This window comes from Geotrypetes seraphini, chromosome 19 (genome assembly GCF_902459505.1).
Source record: "Geotrypetes seraphini chromosome 19, aGeoSer1.1, whole genome shotgun sequence".
In the NCBI taxonomy this organism is placed as follows: domain Eukaryota; kingdom Metazoa; phylum Chordata; class Amphibia; order Gymnophiona; family Dermophiidae; genus Geotrypetes; species Geotrypetes seraphini.
The window spans coordinates 4,300,690-4,313,379 of NC_047102.1; positions in this window are offsets into that span (position 1 = coordinate 4,300,690).

Sequence of the window (12,690 nt, forward strand, 5' to 3'; positions counted from 1 at the left end):
GGTCATAGAGCAGTATTGTTACAAGCTAAAGCTCTCAACACTTGTATTGTGAGGTCATACTCTCCTCCTTTCCCTATAGGCTAAAACTCTTAACACTTCCACTGCCAACTCCAGACTCCTTCCCTTCGTTCTTGTGGCGCTTTATGCCTGGAACATGATGCCTGAATCAATGTGTCAAAGTGCTCCTTCCCTAGCAGTGTTCAAATCCAAGCTAAAAGCCCAGTTTCTTAAAATCTGTTTTCAACTCCTAACTCCCACTCACTGTTGTCAGATACCTAGACCCGCTGTATCATTTCCTCTACCATAATCTCCCCAACCCCAAAATCTGTCTAAATTAGATTGTTTGCTCTTCTGACCAGGGACCGTCTATTGAATGTTAAAATGTACAGTGCTACATAGCCTTTCAGCGCTTTAGAAATAATAAATCGTAGTAGTGGGTCATCGAGCTTTATGGTTATAAAAACATGGCGGCAGATAAAGGCCAAATGGCCCATCCGCAGCATCCTCTATCTCCTCATCTCCCTATTGGCTAAGACTCTTAATATTTGCATCTCCTCTTCCTATAGGCTAAGGCTCTTAACTCCTGCATTGTGAGGTCATAGAGCTTTATGGTTATAGAAACATAGAAACATGATGGCAGATAAAGGCCAAATGGCCCATCCGCAGCATCCACTATCTCCTCCTCTTCCTATTGGCTAAGGCTCTTAATACCTGCATTGTGAGGTCATAGAGCTTTATGGTTATAGAAACATAAAGCCAAATAGCCCATCTGCAGCATCCACTATTTCCTCCTCTTCCTTTAGGCTGGCTCTTTACACCTGCGTTTTGAGGTAATAGAACTTTATGGTTACAGAAACATAGAAACATGGTGGCAGATAAAGGCCAAATGGCCCATCCAGAGCATCCACTATCTCCTCCTCTCCATACATAATTGATCCCACATGCCTGGCTCATGGAAAGCTTTCTAGTCCCTTTCTCTGGGTGTTGGTTTCGGTGTTTATTCTGTGTACGTCTCAGCATTTTTACCTGTTTCGTGCAGGTGCCAGAGCTGTAGGCAGAAACTCATTTGGGGGGCACACACCCTTCCTCTTTTTTTCTTCTCTCCAGCAGCTTTAAAACCTACCTTTGCTGGTGCAGATGCTGAAGCCCAGTCAGACCAAATGGTCCACTGCCCCAGCCCCCTCCCACGCTGCCTGAGCAGCAAAATAGTTGGGGTCCTCCTTCAACCACCGATGCATGCAGAACTGAGCATGCAATAGACCACTGGCATCAGCAGCTGAAGCAATCTGCCATTTTCACTGCTTACACAGCACAGGAAGGGGTAGCAGGGCTTCGGCATCCTCCACCAGCTGCCCTATAAGTACTACTGCTATGGAGGGAGCCTGAGCCAATGTCGTGTGGGGCTATTTGGTGGGAGGCGGGAGATAATTTTTCATGAGTGTAGCTGTGAGGCATTTGCAAGAGGTACTTTGAGGTGGCGCAATTAATGGGATGGAGGTGAAGCTGCAGGAGAACCTTTGGGTATTAGGGTTTAGTGGAGATAGGGGGCAGTTATGAGGTAGAGTTTTTGAGGGGTAGAGTTGTTGCAGGGAGCAATTATGGAAACAGAGGCAAGTTATGAAGGACTTAAACCATTTTAAAGGCAAACTGAAGAGCTTTCTTTTTAAAGACGCTTTTAATTTATAAATATATTTAATGTTTACTTTTTTTCTCTCTCTCTCTCTCTCTTTTCTTTCTAAGGAAAAAAATAACGAAATGGAAAAAAAAAAACCAACCCCCAACTTTTTACCCCCCCCCTTTTCCTATTGTTTTTACCATTTATGTCCTCTCCTTTACCTAATAATAATAATTGTAGTCCAGCCCTTCTTTTCCATATGTATCTGTAAGTTGTATGTCAGTCCGTTTAACCCATATTATTTACTGATTATTTTGATGTAAATGATATTTTACTTGTTTTAATTTGTACATCGCTTAGTAAAATTTAATAAGCGATTCATTAAGTTAAAAATAAACTTGAAACTTGAACTTGAAACTTGGGGCAAATAGTAGGATGGTAAATATGAGGAGGAAGTTGTTTTGGGGGGTTGCCACGGTTTGGGAGAAATGGGGCAATTGCATGAGGCAGTTCTGGAGGACTGAACAGTCTGTAGGGCAGTTGTGGGAATAGTTTTGAAGGCTGAGGCAGACAGGAGGGTGATACAGTTGTAGAGGGCTAGTTTGGAAGATCTGGGTAGTTAGTGGTGTGGTGAGAAAGTGAGGATAGTTGTAGGGCAGTTTGTGAGGTGGTGGTGGTTTGCAGGGGAGGTTGAGTGGAATGCTGGGTAAATAACACAGAGGTTGGGATGGTTTTGCAGGGATTTGTTTTGGGATGGGACAGTTTGTGGAGCGGTGGGGTAGATGTAGGGGTTAAGGTCAATTTTGGGATAGTAGGACAAAGCATAACTGCACCTACCCCCCCTCCCCACAACTGACCTATCACCATAAACTAACCTGTAATTGTCCCACCACCCTACAAACTTCCTCCAGCCCCCAAAAATGCTGCTTCTCCTGTCACTACTGTCAGGGTGTGCGCATGAGCGGGGATCGCTCTGGCTGTGGGTAGGGGGCGTGCTAACTATTGTCCCCATTTGCATGCAGGCCTTTACTGAATTCATTGGCTGGCATGCAAATAGAAATGGATCGTGCACGGTTTGGAGGTTTAGTGAATCCTGGACTTTATCTTTACAGTGATACGATGAAACTCATCCAAGAGTGTCTTAATTCACCAGAACACTTTCAGAATGATACACCAGAGGGCAGTACAGTGCTAATCCAAGTACATCCCTACAGAGCAGAAAGCAGACTATTAATTGTCCAGCTCCCATTGTTTAAATGTTTAGAAAAGTAAACCTGTGCCCAAAAACAAAGACTGCAAGTGGATTTCTCCCACAGCATTGGAAGGTGTGACACCATCCTGGAAATACACACAAGTACTGTACTTAAATATAGGGAAGAGCTTTTGAAAGTGCCAGGTCTGTGGTTTTCCATACAGCAGAATAACATGACACTGTCCTGTAGAGCCCCAAGAGCCTCCCTGTACTTCATGTCTCTGCTATTTAAACTGTTCTGCAGCCTATAGTCCACTTTCTGGCATAACCAGAAGTAAAGAATGACAGCCTGTAATCAAGTTGTGTTTCTGCATTATTATTATTATTTTTTATTGACTATTATTATGTATTTATTGCATTTCAAAGCATTCAGGGAGGGTGGGGGCTCACCTCCGCAGGGTGCACGAGGTTCCTCGCACGTCCCTCTGACGTCGAGGGAAGGCTTCCGGTGCAGGCGCAGGACGCGCGAAGAGACGCAGCACGCGGCTTCCGGTTCAGGCGTAGGACAGCGCGAGGAGCTTGCTGCACGCGCTTTCGGTTCAGTGGGACAGCGCGAGGAGCCGCTGCACGCGCTTTCGGTTCAGTAGGACAGCGCGAGGAGCTTGCTGCACGCGCTTTCGGTTCAGTGGGACAGCGCGAGGAGCCGCTGCACGCGCTTTCAGTTCAGTAGGACAGCGCGAGGAGCTTGCTGCACGTGGCTTGGTAGAACAGCGCGAGGAGCCACTGTCCGCGGCTTCCGGTTCAGGTGTAGGACAGCGCGAGGAGCCTGAGGCACAGCCTGGAGCGAGGGAGCCAGCAAAGGTAGGAGGAATGAGGAATGTTTGAATTGTGTCAGTTTTGAGAATTTTCTGCTGCTGCTGTTTGTTTCTTTTTCTCTGGGGCTCTACTGCATGCAGAGTCTTGAATCTTAAGGTTTCTTTTGTCGTACTTTTAGGTTTTGGTCCCATATTTGCATAGGGGTTATCTGTGTTCTGGTAGGAATGAAAGTTTAATTTGGTGGTCAACCATTTTAGACTGCATTGTGTGTGTGTGTGTAGGAAAAATGGTAAGAAACAGCTGTGAGAATTTCAATCACTGTTGCTCACAGCTGTTTCTTACAGACATTTGGGAAAACAGCTAAAAGCCTCTCTTTTCTCCAAATACCTGACTAGCTGACTCATTCAAACATCTTTAATGTTTAGAATCTTTTATAAACCACCTAGAACTTTTTGGAAACGCGGTCTATAAGTATAATGTTATGTTATGTATTATAATTAGTACTATTATGGGGGTGGGGGTCTGGCCCACCACTTAGCCTGTGTTTTGGATTTTGCCCCCTTAATGTGATTGAGTTTGAAACCCCTGCTCTAACCACACAATTTTGTATAGCTTGGACCAGTGGCGTAGCAAGGGTGAGAGGCGCCTCTCCCTCCCCCACTCTGTCCATGTGCCCCCCTTTCCTTCCCCCGACCTCTAGTTCACTGCCACAAGTAGGAACTTCAACGTGCTCTTTGTGACCCCTGCCACTCTTTCTCTGACGTCACTTTGTATGCGTGGCACCTGGAAGTGATGTCAGCGGGAGAGCTGACGCAGTCTCGAGGAATACGTTGAAGTTATTGCTCACAGCGGTGAACAACTAGAGGTAGCGGGGAAGGGGGCGCGTGAGTGGTGAGGGGTGGGGTGGGTAGGGAGCCGAGTGGAGGAGGGGTGGAACCCGGGGCGAACCATCCCCTTCGCCTCCCCCCTCACAACGCCACTGGCCCATAAAATTTCAAGTTAGACCAGGAGATGCCTCTAGATTAAGAAACTGCTTCTTTAAATATGCTGGTTAATGGATTACACTGCACAATGAATTTTAACTTTTTTTCTGGGGCATGAAGAAAATGAGGTTTACTTTATAGAATTTAAACCTCCTGTGTGCGAAAATAGCCTCAGCTTTCTTCTGTCGCGTATAGTTTTTGAGCAAATTGTAAATATCTATAGCATGAGAAGTCATTGCACCGATTTAACTAAGAAGCAAAACCCTGATACAAAATCGATGATTGAATCTGAACTGTGCTGATGAAGCTTGAAAATTGCTGATGATGCAATAGGCCTACAGAGAACCGCATATTCTAGTGCCGCCTCCTCACCCATAATAATTTAATTATATAGCCCATTATTACATCATCATTAAAATTAATACTTTAAAGTTAATGGATTAATAAATCCTGGTGCTGATAGGATTAGAGGACATGTATTTTTACTGTTGTATTAGATGCATATAGCTCATATTTCTGTAGTTTTCTGAAAGTATAGAAGAGTCTTTCAATGAGCAAATGTTCACAGAAAGATAAATTTCAGATTAGCATTGATCACATCCTGACACAGGACATCTCAAGCTGAAATTCAGGTACTGGATCTTTCCAGGGCTGGTAGAAAAGGGGATACGGTATGTATGTGCTTGCATGAAGCGCTGCATTGCACAAAGCTGTGGGAAAAGGTTCCTACACGCGACCTGTGCCTGAACTGGAAGTCTTCTCTCTGATGTTGCAACATCAGAGGGAAGGCTTCTAGATGAGGCACAGGACGTGCGCGAGGAGCTGCTGCCCACAGCTTTGTGCAATGCAGCGCTCAGGGAGCCGGCCTGAAGACACTGCGTTGATTGCACAGGGGGGCAGGCCAGAAGGCAAGGCACATGGAGGGAGAGAGACAACAACAGTAGGGGAAATGCTTTTATTTTTTTAATTTAGTGATTGATTTGTCTATTGAGGAAGAAATGCATTTGTTTATTTTCCTATGGGGTTGTACTGCTTGTAGTCTTGCATCTTAGGGGTTGTTTGTAAATATTAGTACTTTTAGTTTTTGGTCCTGCATTTGCATGGGGTTATCTGTTTTCTGGTAGGAATGAATGTTGAAAAGCATACCGTGTGCTTTGTGTATTTTAATTTTGTGGTTAACCATTATGTGTTGTTAATACAATTATATTGTGTGTATATATGAAAAATGAATGGAAAAAATGGTGTTATAATTAGTACTATTATGGGGGCGGGGTCAGGGGCGGAGATTGGAAGAAGATGAGCACGATTTAGCCCAGTGTTCTTCAACTGCTGGTCCGTGGATAGGTGCCGGTCCACAAAATAATTATTTTATTTCCGCCGGTCCATAGGTGTCAAAAGGTTGAAGAACACTGGTCTTAGGAAACAAGACACCGCTCCTCTATCCGTCTCCAGGCGGGTCCGCCTATATGCAGTAACGCCCACATACATTTATTTGTAATTATAAATAAATATTTCACAATATATAATTACATATTGTTTTTTGTGATTAATCACAATGCTTTAACTATGTTCAATTTGTAACAATGAAAATACATCCTGCATATCTCCTCCATAGTGATTCCTCTTGTCCTATTAATCTCTTTCTCCCCAACAACACATTTCCAGTCCTATTAACTCTCCTCTTCCCCCCCTCTTAAATTCAGTCAATTTGTACCTCGCTTAATCTATTGTAAATTGCATAGAACTTAACGGTATTGCGGTATATAAACTGTTATTATTATTATATTTACATTATGATTCATAACAGTAGCAAAATTATAGTAACGAAGTAGCAACAAAAATAATTTTATAGTTGTGGGGTCACCACAACATGAGGAGCTATATTAAAGGGTCACGGCAATAGGACAGTTGAGAACCACTGGCCTAAAGGGATTCAAACTTTAGATAGACTTTCTCATTCTCTGGCATTTGTCATGGTGAAAATTTGGAATGATCTCCCTTCTTTCCTCTTTGACGTGTTTTAGAAAAACCCTGAAAACATATCTGTTCAATAAATTTTTAGATGACAAATAAGAGATGGTAATAGATGAACTTTCCTGTCCAATTATTGTTCCCTAATATTGCCCACCACTTATGAGGTATTCAGGAAACGCCTCAAAACTCACCTATTCCTGAAATACCTAGACAGCTGACCCACTTCCCTCCTTCCCCTCTCTTGCCCTTTCTCCCTATTGTTCCCACATCCCTTAAGTTAACTCAACTTGTACGTCAACTCAACTTGTACTTCACTAATCTTTTGTAAACCGCATAGAACTTAACGGTACTGCGGTATATAAACTGTTATTATTATTATTACTGAGTAAACTTTTGTTAACCGGTTCGAGTCCCCCTGGGGAATGACCCGGTATATAAGACTAAGGATTGGATTGGATACCATACCATACTGATTCTTGTATCCCGCAAATGTCGACTAGGAATCATTGCGGCTTATATAATATTAAAAATGATACAGAGGTATAGACCACATACACCTGAATACGTTATAACAGCTCAATGCAGTGAAGAGAATAGATGTGTTTTCAGTGCCTTCCTGAATTGGAGGTATGCTCTCCATTTAGCTCTGATCATCCTTAGCCAAAGCCTTGGTTCCCCTCCTTTTCTTTTTTTTTTTTTTTTTCTTCCTTTATTTATCATTTTAAAAATTTTAACAAAATCAAAACATTTTGTACTGAAAGATTGTCAGATCGAACACAAATAATAAGTAAATCATTAACATAATAAGAACAAAATTCAAATCGGACAATCTCAAGTCCTCAATAATTATGTGATCCAAGATATATATAAAAGAGTGAACTTTTAAGGAAATCAATTGTAAATTCTATATAATAAAGAACAGTATCATGTGTCTGACTTGAGGAATTATTCTATACCAAGTCCAACAATTACTTAGTTGTTATTGTGGTAGTTGTTGTTATACCCTCTTTTTCCAGACGTTTCAGTGTCAGAAAAGCTGTAAGTTGAGATGGCTCAAAAAACACATACTTATTATCACGATATCTTACTATACATTTACATGGGAAACGTAAAAAGAAAATGCCACCCAGCTGTGTAACTCCTGCTTTCAACAAAAGAAACTGACGTCTACGATTCTGAGTTTCTCTACTAACGTCTGGAAACATTTGAATTTTCAAACCCAGAAACTCCTTACTCTTGTTCCTAAAGAACATTTTCAAAATCCAATCTTTATCCGGCAGCAATGCCACAGATAGTATAAGAGTTGCTGGTTTAACCAAATCTTTATCTGATGTTTCCAAAATTGCTGTCAAATTTTGTTGAAGGTCTTGTATTTCCTGTCTCTTATCCTCCGAATGTTGACCCCTTGCGTTCATAGGCAAATATGGAGGTTCCCCTCCTTTTCAGCAGTAGGTATTAAGGGCCCGATTCTAAAATTACAAACCAAAAAATTACTATCATGGCATGCAATATTCTCATAATATAGTGGGAAAAAAATGAAACCCTCTTTCACTGACCCTTTTTAAGAATGATTTTAAGGTATTTTCCATGGCTGTAAATTATAAAACATATGAACAGCTGCACATGACATAATTTGCAGTTTAGTTGCATGAACTGGATTTCCCAGGGGGTGCAGGGGGGGGCCTTTGGTCTTAAGATGCTTGGGGACGGCTATCCACACTGTCCAGAATTGTACACTTAGCAGCTGATCCAAAATTCAAAAAGAATTGTTAAAAGGTTAGAAGAGAATGACTTTTCCTAAACTAGAATACTAATGATGATCCCTAATGAAGCCTGACAGTACAATCTGTTTCTCTTTGTTGTGTAAGTGCTGGCTACAGAGCACATTCGCTGGCTTTAGGTGATGGAGACAGACTGGGACACAGAGACCCCTCTGATGAGGAGCGCTCTGCGCCCCTGATCTTTCAGCCAGGATTAAGTTAATTAAAGACATTTCTCGTTCTGTTTCTTATTTCTGCCTTTGAATAGAGTCTCTTCGCTACCGCTCTGATTTGGATCATCTAGGCCTGGTAATCTTCTTAGAGTGAATTAAACAATGCATAATTTTATTAGATTCCATCCCCTCCCCTCTTCCCAAGTAATTACGTTATTATCATTTCACATAACTCATTTCCATGCTTTGTCCACGCACGCCCCTTAACTCTAGAAACTTCCATGCACAATTTTACACCTAGCATTGATTCTACAAAGGACACCAAAATTAGACGCTAGAAATATGAGGGCTAATTACCAATTCTGTCATGGCAGTTGTATGCAAAATTACTCTTATAGAATAGAGTATAAGTTGATGTGGGTTCGCCTACCTCTAGGCAAGTCAAAGGCTGGTGTAAATGTTGCCCTTATGCATGCAACTCAACCCGGAGGCTCACTCCCTTTGCAGTTGTGTCTATTACATTTAAGGTGCTCTCTACGATATTCAGTTGGTGTGCGGAGTGGTGACTGCCCGACGGCAGTGGTGAGATCAAATAGTCAATGCTGGGCCTTATCTGGTGATCAGCTGTGATATGCAATATAGCCAGTTAGCAGCTAGCCAATAACTGGTTATCGCCCGCTGAATTTCTGCAGTTAAGTGCTGAAACGTTATTTAACCAGCCAGAACCTGTTCATATTATCGTTTGTTGTTTTATGTTATTGATTTAATTTGTACTTGTTATGTATGTAATCTTGTAACCCACTTAGGTTTTAGGCGGATATAAGTTTGTTGATTAAATGAATGGTTTTGAATATTGGCCAGTATGTTTATAGAAGAATGCCACTTAAGGATTATTATTGGTATTTAATGCCAATTGGCCCCTAATTTAACAATTAAGGCCCCCTTTTATCAAAGTACAGTAGAGCGGTTTAGCATGGGCCAGCAAGGTAAATGCTCTGACCTCATACAGAGCATTTACCTTGCCACCCCGTGCTAAAACGCTTTACCACAGCTTGATAAAAGGAGGCGTAAGGTGCGCATCTGGCACCATGTTATAGCTTGTGTGCCTAAATTTGCACATTGGTTGGAGATACAGGCACACAACTTTAAAGCATTTTTGGGTTAATTTGCAATGTCAATTAGCTGCTAATTGACAAGAACAACAGTTCACTGGCACACCTTAAAAAGGCCCAGGCACTGCACTTTGCCATCTCAGCTCATCTTTCTTTCATTTTCAACCCTGATCTCCTGGCTCCTTTCCCTGCTACCAGTGACGTAGCAAGGGTGAGAGGCGCCCAGGGCAATGGTGCCCCACCCCCACTCCACTCGCTCCTTCCCCGCACACTGCTTCCCTTCCTTCATACCTCTGTAACGTTCCTGGCGCGAGCAGCAGCCCCCAACCTGCTGTCGTGTCAGCATCGGCTCTTCCTCTGACATTACTTCCTAGGAGCTGGTCCAGGACGGGGAAGGCGTGGCAGTGGGGGGAGCCGGAGAGGAGATTGGGTGTCTGTGTCCTCACCAAGACAGCTCCCGGGGCGGACTGCCCACCTCGCCCTTCCCCTGCCTGTTTCATTCATCTTTGCCAGGTATGCTTCTCTTGGGGGCATTGATTCCAGATGGGTTAGTGTTGCACACACCTTGCTCTGAAGCCAGGGAACTGTATCTGGATTATGAACTCTGTCTCTGGTGAGGCCTGAGATAGGACTTGCATTGTTCCAAAGACAGCTTCCCTCTTCCTCCCCTCCCAGATGTACTGCAAGGTTGCCACTAGAAGCCACAACAGCCAATTACACTTGCCCTTTCAACCCTGGCAGACCTACAAAGGGTGGAGGGGGTTCTCATTGAAGGGACCTCTGCTCTTGATGAGGAATGGAGGGGTTTCCAATGCTCTTTGGAGGGAGAGGGATCAAAATGGGGGTCAGGGGTTTGAGGATTAGAGTGGATGGATTGGGAGGCCCAAAATGAGGGAGAACATCTGATCAGCGACCTGGAAATTATGCAGGTGCTGACCAGTCTTGGATAGTTAGGCAGCAAAAGTTGAAATTATTTTTTTATGCAATCCTCTCTTGCCATTTAGCTCTTCAGGCACTAGTAGTGATCATAGCCTATGGCTTCACCACATCCTTTAACAACTGATTCCACATCTCTGCACTGCATCAAGAAACTCTTTCTACAGTTTTTTTAATATGCTAATCAATAATCTAATGGGATATCCTGTTAACGTTAATATTGTTTGAAAGGCTAACCAACGGAACAGTATTTAGCAATTATTCTATTTTGGGTTTTGATTTAGCATATAATTTTATATTGTCCATGTGAAAAAGTGGAAGATTTTATTTTTGCCTTGTTTTGACAACTGGTAAACAGGCTTTTTGTTATTTAACAGTCTTATCAATGGGAACTTTGCCAAACTGAATAATAAAGGCGGTAATGAATGACCTTGAAAGATTCCCCTTTTTATTCTGACCTCTCCTAATTCATTCCCATTATTCATTCCCTGTATCAGTAGCATGGAATGTTGCTACTCCTTGGGTTCTGTATGGAATGTTGCTACTCCTTGGGTTTTGGCCAGGTACTAGTGACCTGGATTGGCCACCGTGAGAACGGGCTACTGGGCTTCATGGACCATTGGTCTGACCCCATAAGGCTATTCTTATGTTCTCCTTAATTTTATCTTCCATGATTTCAGTACTATTTCCAAAAAATTCTCAAATATTTTCATTGATGCCAAAATGTCCATACTTTTCATGAACCAGATGTGTGGAAGAGAGTCAAAATGCTTTCTTGTAATCAGTCCAACAGAGTTGTCCGGTGTCGCCAGAGAATTCAAGCTTCGTCCAGAAGATTAAGAATTATCAGTGTCATTGTAAAATGTAGCTTGAACTCAACAAAACTGGGGAGGGGAGTACGAGTTGTTGTCAAATGTGAAATGTCAAAGTTTTATAAAGTTTTGTCCTGACTTGGTGTAGCAGTGCCTAAAGCAGGGGTGTCCAATGTCGGTCCTCGAGGGCCGCAGTCCAGTCGGGTTTTGATTTTTAATCGAAATATGTTGAGTTTTCACTTTCATGCAGTTAATTTGTAAATTTGTTCCTGAGCTGCAAAAATTAATCCTTCATTCCGTTTCCCTCTTGATGGAGTCCAGCCATTGCCAGTTCCTGGTGGTGCCTGTGTTATTCTCAAAATTTCTAAGGTATTGTCCATGCTCGCCAAATGCGTTCCAGTGGTTCAGTTCTGTACTCGTTTGTCTTCTCTATTACCTTGATGGCGATCTCCCTGCTAACTTCAATTAACATTTTCTCATTGCTGGTCTTCATGTAATCATGCAGTCCACATTTTTCTGCCTCAACCGTCTGTCTAATTTGAAATAGACATCGACCACCAATTTTTCATGATAACTATAACCAGTGAACGTGACTACTTATTGTGGCTTTGCACAGATTGCCAGATGCTCTTGACTGGATTTGGTACTCTAACTATCGAGTTTTTTCTGAGAAACTAGGATATTCAGAGGTACTGGCGCAGGATGTGGTTAGTTCCAAGCAGCACAGCCTTCGTTAATTGACAGATGATGACTTTGGTCAGTGCCGAGTATGTTCGGATGTTGTTCCAGATCTTTTGATATTGTTTCAGGGTCCTCAATTACCTCAGTAGCCACAACTACAGGATTTCACCAGGGTCACTCAGTTACATTCTTCAAGTCTTGATATTTCGTGATCTTCTCCACCCATTTTGTCTTCAACATGGCTGTCTCCCTCCATTGCAATATCTCTGATTCAACCCTTCTGCTTTCCAACCAGTGTAATAGCAAGGGGGGTGCGGACCACCCCGGGCGCAGAGTCGGTGGGGGCACTGGCACCTCTCTGTCATGCTCGCACCATCCCTCCCCCCCCCCCACGTACCTCTGTATTATCTTCGCTAGCGTGAGCAACTTCTGCCTGTTGCTCGTGTCAGCCTGGTTCTCTTCTGAATCACTTCCGGGTCCCGGAGCCAGGAAGTGACATCAGAGGGAAATCCAATGCTGGTGCGAGGAGCATTCTGCCGAAGCCACTCGCGCTGGTAAAGATTTAGAGTTATGGGGGGATGGATAGCACAATTGTGGAATGGGGGGTGGGGTGGGAAGGAACAGGGACACCACCAC